Genomic DNA, 13,204 nt, shown 5'->3' with positions numbered 1-13,204 from the left:
CTTCACCTATAAAATGGGTTACTGCCTCCAAAGCTGTGTGAGGACTAAAGGGATTAATAGTAATTGTTCTAATTGCTTGATACATATTAACTCGTTTACCTGCCGTAGATGTGATCACCATCGATATTGGCATGGCCAGTACCATCCATAATACAGGTGAGAGGTAACAACTAGTACCATTCACTAGAGCACAGGCGACATATAACACGGTGCCTGAAGCCTGGGGAAAGCTCTGTAGGAGGGGCCAAGTGGCAGCGTTCTGGGTGTGATGTGAAGTTAGTGGGTGGCAGGTTGAAATTTCTGAAGGCAGACCTCCCCCCACCATATACACTGTCCCACTGTTCTGCCATGTGCCCTTGGCCCCCACCCCTCACCCATCAAGAGGTAGAGGCCAATTCCCATCCCCTTAAATATGGGCAGGCTTGTGACTGCTTTGTCTAATAGAATATGAAAAAAGTGGTGCTGCATTTCATCCCAGCTGGACCTAAAATATGATGTATCATTCCCTTGTTCACTGGAACACTCCACTGGGAGCCTCATGTGGCCCTGTGAGAAGTGTGACCACCCTGAGGCCACTATGCTGTGGGGAAGCCGAGCCCCACGGAGAGGCCAGGAATGGGCTGTGGTCAGCAGCGCTAGCCTCTGGGTCTCCTGACTGAACACCAGACATGTGAGTGAAGATGCTTCCAGAGGACCCCAGCCAGTGATTCTCTCCCAGCCTCTGAGTCTTCCAGCTGAGGCCTCAGACCCCATGGAGTGGAAGCAAGCTGTCCCCACTGGGCTCTGTCCCAACTCCTGACCCACAGGCTCTGTGAGCAGATGAGAATGACTATCCTTTTAACATAACAAATTTGGGGGTGAGTGGTTAACAGCAATAGCACCTGGAGCAAACACAGAGCCAACAGGATGTGCTGAGGGGCTGGATCAGAGAGCAGCAGTGATGCCCCAGTATTTACTCGCACCTGGAGTGGAGATGATGGACATCCAGGTAGACCTTCCTGCTGGGCAGGTGCATTGAGCAGTTTGCAATTCAGAGCTAGAGTTGTATGACAACGCAGCATCATCAGACTACAAGGATGGAAGGAGGTCACTCAGAAATTCGGTGTAGCTAGAGAAGAGGTCCATCTCCTGGTCCCAGGTGTATCTCCAACAGAAACGCGTATATACATTCACCAAAACCCCACAAGAATGCATGCAACAGCACTCTTCATAATGGCCCCAAACCAGAAGCAATCCAATTGCGCATCCACAATAGGAAGAGGAAATAAACTGTAGTCTGGTTGGACAATGGTGAAAAGAAAAACTCCTGCTCCATAGAGCAATGTGGATTAATCTCACAGATAGGATGTTAAGGGGGGAAAGGTCAGACAGGACAGGGTATATGCTTTAGGGTTACCTTCACAGGAGGTTAAAAAAAAAAAACGGGCAAAACAAACTGATCATCATAGAAATCAGAAGGTGGTAAGAAGGTGGGGGTTGTAGTGGCTGGGAGGTGACCTGGGGAGACTCCTCGGTGCTGGAAACGTCCCATAGCCTGGCCCTTGCCGCGCTGGTACAGGTGCACTCCCTTCATAAACATTCATCAAGCTGTACAGTTTGTACACTCACCTGCATATATTATATTTCCCTTTAAAAAGTCTTCCAAAAATCTCCCATATTTTCCATGAAGGTGGCCCCATGCATCACATCAGGATTTTCTGTAACAAAGCTGGGATGAAAGGCAGCTGTATACTTTCAGTCTCTGAACAATTATTTAACCAGAATCTCCTTTCTCTGGGACTCAGCTTTTTGTTTAAGAGAGATTTTTCTTTACTTGCCTCAACTGGTTGGTAACAAGTCCCCTTACCCTATAAATAAAGTACATCTCCCTTCTAGCAAGGTCGGTAATCTCTACACTGTGGTCCTATAATACCACTGCTGACTAAAATTCATTCAACTGAGAATTAAATACCATTGCTGCTGCATCGCAGCCTTTTCCTAAGACATTTTTCATTTGTATCAATGCCTTAAGATCGATCAAAATGAGACATTCATTAAATAATTCTTAAAGTTTCAAGAAATGTATAATTGACTCACTTTAATTATGACATAAATTTACCCCATCATTTTTATCACACACCTCGTTGTGGCATTGCATGGATGGTTTCCCATCAGTGATGTGGGGACAGCATCCCACTGACCAAGAGGAAGGGTCCCAGCCAGGGTCACACTTGAAAAGTGAACTGGCTTAAAAGGAGAAGACATGACGACCTTGTGTGTGATGATTTACTCACACTTGAAAATTCACAGGATAAGATGTGACCCTGGAATAGGTTTGGTGGGAAAATTAGTGCCCAGAGTCCAGGGTCCAACCCTGGAAAGGGCAATGTCACCGTTATAGGAGGCTGTCCCTGACGTCCCCATCCAATTCCTACTAATCTCTTTGGCATTACATGAGCCAAAGGTAATAGGGGCTTAATGGTAACAGAAACGAGGTCTGCAGGAAGCAGGGACCAGTCAGAGTTCTCCCCCATCCCCCACCCAGACACCTGCACAGGTGCTCCCCTGCTCCCCTCACTGGTCCAGTAATGGGTCTGGACACTCCCACCAGCCCCCAACTCATCTTGTGTCATATTACATGGTCTGCATTCCTTTCCAGTAAACAAAAAAAGCTGGAAGAATTAAGTGTCTTCAGGAACCAAACGGCCCTCTTGGCTCAGAGAAGCTGAGATGGTGAAAGAAATCAATGTGCATTTGCTACAAATGTCAGAATGAACTTATGACTCTGGAGGGATGGATTTCGAAAGCCTGCCCTCCTCTGTGCCTTTATAGAGACTGGCGTCTGTGATCCACACAGACCTGGATGGAAAGGGACCCCTTTGAAATAAGCTTCATTTTTCATTGTTCTCCCCTAGACCCTTTTGGCTGCATATGGTCACAACATCTCTCAAATCACTTTTAAGCAGCATTGTAGTCGTCTTTTTTGCTTGTTTGTTTATTTTGTTGTCGTTTGTACTCAAGGATCCTCAAGACATTGTGACTATTGGAGGGAGGGGTCCTGGACCATAAACTTTCAGAAAGATAGGTGGATAGAGAATAAGTGCAAAAGAAAGGAGGGAAGGAAGGGAGGAAGGGAGCAGGGAGGGATGAAGGGATGAAAGAAGGAAACAAGGCTAATCCATTTACAGATGATGAAACCAAGCCCCAAAGAGGTCCCCTGACTTGTCCACAGTATACAGCTTGTCAGAAGCAGAGCTGAGTGAGGAACCCAGTTGCCTGCCTGCGGTCTAGTCCTCCTTCCACTGTGCTGCACAGCTGGGATTCTCAGGATCTTTCTAGAATATATGGACTTGAGCTAGACCTTGAAGACGAAGGATGTCTAGACAGCCCAGTCCTGGTAACAGGGAACACCTGACTGCTGTATGTCAATTTCTCAAGTTTTGGGAAACCGCAAGTTTCTCTATTTCTCTCCCCTCTTTCTTTCTCTCCTCACATTTTCTGAGACTTTTTCTCAGCCAGAAACTTGTACATGGAGATACAGAAGGAAGCACTGCCTCCTGGGTATTGAGGAGCTCAGACTAGACTAGGGGTGTCAGAGGGACCTGTGGGTCCCATGAACCAGGAAATGACAGATGTTGCCTGGACGAGCTCCAGTCTCTCTAACTCTCTAACTTGGCCACCCCACGCCCTCCTCCACATAACTCCACCCTGACTCTCACTTACAGCTGTTTCCCCAAGCACTCATCCTGGGGTGTCAAGGAAAGATACTCGATAAGCACATCTTTTTTTGACAGGGACCTCATACAAGCTGTAGGGAAGTAACGGTCATCGCGACTGGACACTTTTGGATTTGCTTTTCTTGGAAAACTCAGAATGGGGACGATACCCTTCATGGGACATTTGTAAGCAAGGAAGGTAGGAGAATGTACACAGGATGGCCAGGATTCCTTCTGGGCTGATGATTTAATGATCTTTGGTTTTCTTCTTAAAACGCACACACACAGATAAGATTTGTCTGACCCGATACCACATTTTCTTCTGAATATCCTGCAGTTTGTGCACTGCCGTTCTCCTTAGCACAAAAGATTCCTTTCTCTGTTTCAAAGTCACCTGCGCCTCGGTCATTCCAAGCTGTATCTGGTGAACATTGATAAGGTGCAGTGTGCCAGCCACCCTGGGTGGAGCACACACTGGTTAAATATGTTAGGAGAGATTATGAGAGTTTTGACAATACTTCTAAGCGGCTTATGTGTCAGTTTCACCTTTCGCCAAACATCTGTTATGAGGATTTAGATAAGATGTCTCCTGAGTGATGTTATAACCCACACACCGTCACCTACCCCTCCTCATCACCCCCGGGAAGAGAGGAACAATTTCACTGCAGAAGATTCAAGCTTGTTTTGGGTGTTAAGGTCTCAGCTCCACACAAAAGAGTTTGGCCACGTGAGTAAAGGTCACACTACAATGATGCCTGGGTCTTCAACACACACTCAGACAAGCCCTTCCTTGGCCACTGCAGACCTGGATACCCTACTCTAAGTAGAGCTAAGGGTATTTAGGTCAGATGTAGGAGTGAACTCCAGGACCATCCCTAGCAGACTGCATTCATGCAATTCCATACCCTTGGCCATAACCGCAGCATCCTGCCACTGTGGGCGGGCACCATTCCCTGCCCTGGGCTTGGCCACAGGACGTGCTTTGGCCAATGGCATGTTAGTAAATGATTGCAAGCAAAGTCTTGAAAGCACTTTAGCCATTGGAGTGGTTAGCTCATACCCAGGCTGGCCTGTGCTCCGAAGCCAAGCATGGAGCTGAGGTCCCAGCTGACATGAGCAAACCCAGCGTAACCCAGACCCACTGTATTAGTCATGGTTCCCCAGGGAGGCAGAACTATTAGGATATATAGAGCTGGAGATAGAAACATAGGTATTCCTATCCATAATATATATATTATAACACATGTATATGTGCATTTAAATATATGTATTATAATATGTATATGTACATTTCTATTTATAGTTCTACATATATATGGAAAGAGAGTCCTTATAAGGAATTGGCTCATCCATTATGGAGGCTGAGGATTCCCGTGAGCTGCTGTCTGCAGGCTGGACATCCAGCAAAGCTGGTGGTGAAATTCAGTTCAAGTCTGAGGACCTGAAACCAGGAGCATGAAGGGCAGGAGACAGATGTTCCAGTCCTGCAGTCAGACAGACAATAGAATCCTGCCCAGTCTTCTTATTCTTTTTTTTTTTTTAATGAATGATCATTTCAATTTTGATATTTGGGAAGTTAATTTTTTTGGCATGAGTCTACAAATATAGTATTACAGATGTATACAGTTGTATAGTTTTAATAGTATGGAATTAAAATCCTTGAAGTGTAACAAATCCCGACTAACCTGAGAATTACTGAGGTGAAACAGAATAAAATCATCGAAAAACACCACTGTCTATGATTAACACTTACATTAATCCTAGGACATAATTAGATAATGAAATGCTACTTTCTCTTCCAAAAGCAGAAAATGCAGTTGAACAATTACTGCATGACACCCTCCAGTTTATAGTTAGTGTTTACGGATATTTTTATTTTTATTTTTTATCCATTTTATACACATCAGTGTATACATGTCAATCCCAATCGCCCAATTCAGCACACCACCATCCCCACCCCACCACGGTTTTCCCCCCTTGGTGTCCATATGATTGTTCTCTACATCTGTGTCTCAATTTCTGCCCTGCAAACCGGCTTATCCATATCATTCTTCTAGGTTCCACATACATGCGTTAATATACGATATTAGTTTTTCTCTTTCTGACTTACGTCACTCTGTATGACAGTCTCTAAATCCGTCCACGTCTCAACAAATGACTCAATTTCGTTCCTTTTTATGGCTGAGTAATATTCCATTGTATATGTGTACCACATCTTCTTTATCCATTCGTCTGTCAATGAGCATTTAGGTTGCTTCCATGACCTGGCTATAGTAAATAGTGCTGCAATGAACATTGGGGTATGTGTGTCTATTTGAATTATGGTTTTCTCTGGGTATATGCCCAGTAGTGGGATTGCTGGAACATATGGTAATTCTATTTTCAGTTTTTTAAGGAACCCCCATACTGTTCTCCATAGTGGCTGCATCAATTTATATTCCCACCAACAGGGTAAGAGGGTTCCCTTTTCTCCACACCCTCTCCAGCATTTGTTGTTTGTAGATTTTCTGATGATGCCTATTCTAACATGTGTGAGGTGATATCTCATTGTAGTTTTGATTTGCGTTTCTCTAATAATTAGTGATGTTGAGCAGCTTTTCATGTGCTTCTTGGCCATCTGTATGTCTTCTTTGGAGAAATGTCTATTTAGGTCTTCTGCCCATTTTTGGATTGGGTTGTTTGTTTCTTTAATATTGAGCTGCATGAGCTGTTTATATATTTTGGAGATTAATCCTTTGTCCATTGATTCATTTGTAAATATTTTCTCCCATTCTGAGGGTTGTCTTTTCATCTTGTTTATAGTTTCCTTTGCTGTGCAAAAGCTTTGAAGTTTCATTAAGTCCCATTTGTTTATTTTTGTTTTTATTTCCGTTACTCTAGGAGGTGGATCAAAAAAGATCTTGCTGTGATTTATGTCAGAGTGTTCTTCCTATGTTTTCCTTTAAGAGTTTTATAGTGTCCGGTCTTACATTTAGATCTCGAATCCATTTTGAGTTTATTTTTGTGTATGGTGTTAGGGAGTGTTCTAATTTCATTCTTTTACATGTAGCTGTCCAGTTTTCCCAGCACCACTTATTGAAGAGACTGTCTTTTCTCCATTGTATATCCTTACCTCCTTTGTCATAGATTAGTTGACCATAGGTGCGTGGGTTTATCTCTGGGCTTTCTATCTTGTTCCATTGATCTATATTTCTGTTTTTGTGCCAGTACCCTATTGTCTTGATTACTGTAGCTTTGTAGTATAGTCTGAAGTCAGGGAGTCTGATTCCTCCAGCTCCGTTTTTTTCCCTCAAGACTGCTTTGGCTATTCGGGGTCTTTTGTGTCTCCATACAAATTTTAAGATGATTCAGTCTTCTTATTCTATTCATGCCCTCAACAGATCATTTAATGCCCACCCACACTGGGGAGGGGGACCTGCTGTACTCAGTCTGTGATCCAAATGTTCATCTCATTGGGAAACACTGTCACAGACACTCAGAAAATGTTTGACCAGATATCTGGACACCCCACCCCCAATTCCTGGTCAAGTTGACACATAAAATTGACCACCACCCTCGCCAAACCCCACAGAAGCAGGAGCAATGCGTGGGTCTTGCTCTGTGTCCCTGAAGTTTTATGATCTCTACACAGCAAAACAGAGTGAAAATTGTTAACATTCATCTAAGACTCAATGTGTGCCAGGCTCCATTCTAAGGGCTGTAAAATCCCATCAAACCAAATGTTGACTTCAACTTTGTCAGGCAAATAGGGTTTTTCATGCCTTTACAGATGAGGAAACGGAGGCACAGGGACGTTAAATCACTTGTCCAATACCTCATGGCCAATAAGTGGTGAAGGCAAGAATCTATACCAAGAAAATGCACCATAGTATTTTCTGGGTACTCTGTATCACATAGCAGCACAGCACTGTTACTATTGCTGCTAGTAACAATGGCAGCATTACTGTCAATATTACTACTGATGTTTTTAGTATAATATCACTAACACTATGACTATACTAATAGTAAAACTATTAATGGTGGTATTACTATTACTATTCAGGTATTTAGATATTATAAATCCTTTCTAAGCAAAGGAACTGCATAGCACAAGCTGTCATATATGGATAAGCTAAGGCTTACTTTCCCTCTAAGTTTTTTATTTAATTGAAGTATAGTTGGTTTACAATGTTGTGTTAATTTCTGCTGTACAGCAAAGTGATTCAATTATACATATATATACATTCTATTTTTTATATTCTTTTCCATTATGGTTTACCATAAGATATTGAATATAGTACTCTGTTCTATACAATAAGACCTTGTTGTTTCCTCTAAGTTAATGTATTGTACTTGTCCTTCTGCCAGTCTGTAAACTACTAAATGGCACCCCCAGAACCTTGCAGCAACCCTGGCACACAGCAGGAACTTAGTAAATGATTGTGGAGTGCCTGGACACCTGTCCACAGAGGGCAGGATTAAGGCGAGGTCTGTGATGGTTTACGAGATAAAATTGAGGGTCTACATCAGCGCTGGGACTAGGGTGAGGCAAATGAGACATAGCAGGGAGGTCACTTTCCAGAGGAACTTGCACCTGTACGACCCCCAAAAGCAAGCAGCCCTGTTCTCTACAGAAATGCCCAGTAAGTCCCAGGCCTGCTCTATTCAGAGTCAACCTTCAACTCTCCTGTGAAAAGAGCTGCAACTAACACTCAGTAGTCTAACTGGTTTTTCTTAAATGATTTGGGGAATGCCTCCCATGATTAGTCTGCCGTTGTAAGGAGATTCCATTCTCTGATATCTGATGACAGGTGGATTAGGAGATGGCCTAGGTGCTGGTTGAAAATAAGAAAGAAGCCTCTATGTCACAGCTGCCACCATCCTGCAGGTAACGGATCCAACACAGGTAACAGAAAGATGAATTCTCCTGAGTATCCCCCCAAATTCCAAAGTAAGACTTTCCATAATAAACTCAAACTCCCTTTGCTGTAAATATTCTTACTTACCCTTCTACAAAGGACATACACCCAACTAATGAGAGGGGGACCTTATTTAAGTTTTAGACATGCTTTTGGGAAATGTAGCCAGCTTATAAGATGATTTAGTGCGTAAAAATTATACTTGCTGTAAAGAGGAAAAAGAACTTTGCTTTCTATTTCATGGCACTGAACATCCTGAAGAGTGCCGCTGTTGTTTAATGAAAAGAAAAGGGAGGTGCTCACATATGTACAACAGAAACTGATGACTTAACAGAGAAATGCACAAATCCAAATGGAAAAGTGTGGGCTCTCTGGCTGGGTTAAGAGAAGAAAGCCATATTGTGCTGAGTGGCTTGTCTCCTAATCAGTCCATGTCCTTTGTTCCTGGTCTAAATTGCATTTGGGAAAGAAATGCAGCTAAATGTTCTGTGCCTGCCACTCAAGAGGATGGTGATGCATGACCTGCAGAGGGATGATTCCACAGGGGAGGAAGAAGCAGCCAAGGAACCTAGTCTCAGCCATGTGGGTTGTAGGAAGGGAGTTTGGGGTTATCCCTGAAAGGGAAAAGCCAGAGGAAGGTGTGGTCCATCCAGGTCATTGGCAGACGTCATCTGCAGGGCAGAAAAGCCAACAGCCCACCCACTCCAGGCAGGGCTTCTCCCTTCCTCTTCCCACATTGAAATGCATGTGTTTGGGATTAACAGATACACATTACTATATATAAAATAGATAACCAACAAGGACCTACTGCATAGCACAGGGAACTATACTCAGTATCTTGTAATAACCTATAAGGGAAAAGAATCTGAAAAAGAATAGATGTATATGTATGTATAACTGAACCACTTTGCTGTACACCTGAAACTAACTCAACATTGTAAATCAACTATGCTTCAATAAAAAAAGAAAAAGAAAAAAAGAAGAAATGCAGGTCCCTCTTCTGGCTGCCTGAGCTGCAGCGACCCAGGAAGCGTAACTTTGCTTCTTGATTGAAAAGGACTCTAGACTCAACTCTAGGACATCAGAATTTTCCACCGCCCATGTCAGAGCAAAACCTACCAGGAGGTTTGGCATAAGCATAGCTTCTATTTTTCATTTTAATGACAAAGAAAGTCTTTATGATTTAATGCTCTCTGAGGAAGGAATACTGGGTCGAATGTGCAATATGACCACAACCACATAAAAATTGTGAGTGAAAAGAACAGAATACAGTAAGCCAAATAATAGCTCTGGTTCCTCCAGTGGTGAGATTGTTGTGGATTTTGTTCCTTTTTTAAAAAATTTTCCTCCCACAATTATCTTATAGGACTTTTATGATGCAAAAAGTTACACAACACTACCAATGGTATTTAAAGAAAGAAAAATGGCTAACTGGCATTCTGGTCTTACATGGTAAAGAGAAAGTGGGGGAGGGATAAATTAGGAGCTGGGGATTAACATATACACACTACTATATATAAAATAGATAGTCAACAAGGACCTACTGTATAGCACAGAGAACTGTACTTAATATTTTGTAATTACCTATAAGGGAAAAGAATCTGAAAAAATAGATATATATGTACGTATAACTGAATCACTTTGCTGTACACCTGAAACTAACACAACATTGTAAATCAACTATACTTCAATTAAAAAAAGAATAAGACAAATAAAAAAAATTTAAAAAGAGAGAGGAGCTCCAGAGACAGAGGTGAATAAAATGACTCAAAGGGAATGGAAGTCCGTGATAAGACTTCTTGACAGACCTCAGCTTGAACTACAGCAGCATCGAGAGAAACCAGTTTACAGCCAGGAGAAAGCCCTGCAAAGTTCACTTTCATTATGTGTTTTAAAAGATTTCTATAACTCCAGGTTCTTTAACTGTGTTTGGGGACAAAAATTGTTTCCAAGAGAAGTTGACAGACTGTCACTTTGGGGAGAATTATTTAAAAACTAGGGGTCCACGGAGCCTGCACTTTGAAGGACAGAAAGGGAGAACAGGATCCCTCCTTATGAGGGGGAAACTTGTGGGTCCCGCTCTGATGAGAGCAGAGACACAGCATGATGCTCTCCACCCCTGTCCTCACAATCCCTCTCCCGCCACCTAGGGAAGCTAAGGTGTCTGACTTCTGGAAGGAATCCTCCCAGGAGAGAAAGCCTAACACTTGGCAAACTAAAGAACATCAGCTCTGAGAGATCAGGGTGGAGAGACGTCTCCTGCTGGAGAGATGGGCTGGAAATGGAGACATTCCCACATCACATGAATTGCTCAAGGTTCACCCAAGCTGATGCGGGAAAAGCTTTTGGGGAATCACACGACTCTGCAAAAATATAAGCTCTCCAAAAGGAAGGAGAGAACCAAGGGGAATTTAACATGATTTCCAGGAATCCCTACAGACCGAGGAACACTGAGAGCAGGTACCCACCACTCTGTGGGGAAGCCCCCCTTGAAGTGAGCTGCTGTTTTCTGTTCCCCCTCTGGTTAAGAAATCCTATTTCAGAGCCATGTTTTTGTCTCTCATCCTAGCCCGCACTGAGCTACAGGACAATCAGTGCTGGTTAAGGACTTCTGGTGGATTAGACTCTTAACTCTAAACAATCCCACCTCTGCCCCACACCACGTCTTCAGGATGGGAATGGAGACACCCTGTGCCTGCCCTAGTTATACCCCCTTGTAGGGGAAGTCATCCCCCTCACCGGCCGCATGGGAAGGGCCATGGCAGCACGACGCATCGTATCATCCTGGCCCCTGCTGGCACTGACTGGGCAGATGTTGGACGCTGGACCATCACCATGCACAGGTGACCTACAGCCCATGACCCAGCATGAAGGGATGAGCTGAACCCAGGAGATTCCTCACTCAGCATTGGAGATGGGAACCAGAGGAACCAGACAGGCATCAGCTGGGACTGACATCTGAGGATGCTTCCAGAGGCTCTGAGAGCAGAGGTCAAGACAGGTGGGCCACGGGGAGCCCAAGCACGTGCGAGGAGTGGGGATGGGGAAGAAGAAACCATGGGTGGAGCCTGGGAGAAAGGACCAGGCAGAGATGGGCACAGAGAAATGGAATAAGCAGCGCTTCTGCCTGGATCCCGATGACGAGCCCATCCAGGACACATGCACCTGTTCATGGAAAGGAAACCAAAAGTAAAATCGCTGCAAATAGGAAATTAGAAGTGGAGCCACTTGGGAAGTAAATGGGAGGGGACCCCTGGGTGAGTGAGTTCAGAGGCCCCAGGTCCATGAGGGTCCATCCCCGGGGTGGGAGGGGGGCTGGGGGCTGGATGCAAAGTAAACCCCAAAGAGAGGCCAGGTGCCCTACCAGGAGGAGATCCTTTCACGGTGTGGGTATGGGGGCTCTGCTCTCGACAACCAGACAGGGGTCTTATCTCCATCTGTTTCTCTGCTGCCTCCCGTCCAGCGTGGGCCTGACAACCAGAACAGGAGAGCAGCCCTCGGCAGGACGGCGCTTTAGGAGCATCGCTGCTAAAGTGGGTCTGTGGCCGCTGCCTTGGGAACACATGCTTTCCTGACCCCTTCTGTGAGACACCCACCTGGAAGGGGCCTCACACACCCCAAAACTGCTGTTCTGCTTGTGAAATTTTCAGATGGTTCCTTGTCACCTGTACCTTCCTTGTTTTCAATAAGCAGGTTGGTCAGTGTTCAAACTTCCAGGTATGAGGTGAGTAAGTTCTGGGGACGTGATGCACAGCAAGGTGACCATAGGTAACAACACTGTATTAAGTACCCAAAAGGGCTAAGAGAGTAAATCTTAAAAGTCCACACCACACACACACAAACACATACACACACATACATACACACATACACACGCATACATACACACATACATACAAACACAATACACATACACACATGTACACACATACATACAGAAACACACAATACACATGTGCACACACAATACACACACATACATGCACACACATATACACACAAATACACACAAACACACAATACACACATACACACATAATACACACATACACACACAATACACACACATACACACACAATACACACATACACACACAATACACACTTACACACACACTTATGCACACTCATATGCACACACAATACACACATACACAGATAGACACACACAATACACACATACATACACACGCACACAATACACACACAATACACACACATACATACACAAACACACAATACACACATACACACACAAATACATACACACACACATACACACACACACAAATAAGTATGTGAGGTGATGGAAGTGTTAATTAATGTTATTATGGTGATCATTCCCCAATATATACATGTACCAAATCATCACTTTGTACACCTTAAATTTACATGCAGTGTCAATCCAGTCTCAGTAAAGCTGGAGAAAGATAAGAACTGTCTATGTTCCCGCCTGCCCTTCCCTCACATTCTGTCCCTCCGCTCCCTGACCTGCACCCCTGCCCCAGGCTGCCAGGGTGGTTTTTCCTCCTCAGCATCAGGCCCCACCTTTCCTACTTCCGAGCCTCTGTGCATGCTGTTCCTGCCACCCAGACACCCTTCCTTCATTCC

This window comes from Eubalaena glacialis, chromosome 3 (genome assembly GCF_028564815.1).
Source record: "Eubalaena glacialis isolate mEubGla1 chromosome 3, mEubGla1.1.hap2.+ XY, whole genome shotgun sequence".
NCBI classification, from domain to species: Eukaryota; Metazoa; Chordata; class Mammalia; order Artiodactyla; family Balaenidae; genus Eubalaena; species Eubalaena glacialis.
This window is presented reverse-complemented; position numbering follows the sequence as displayed.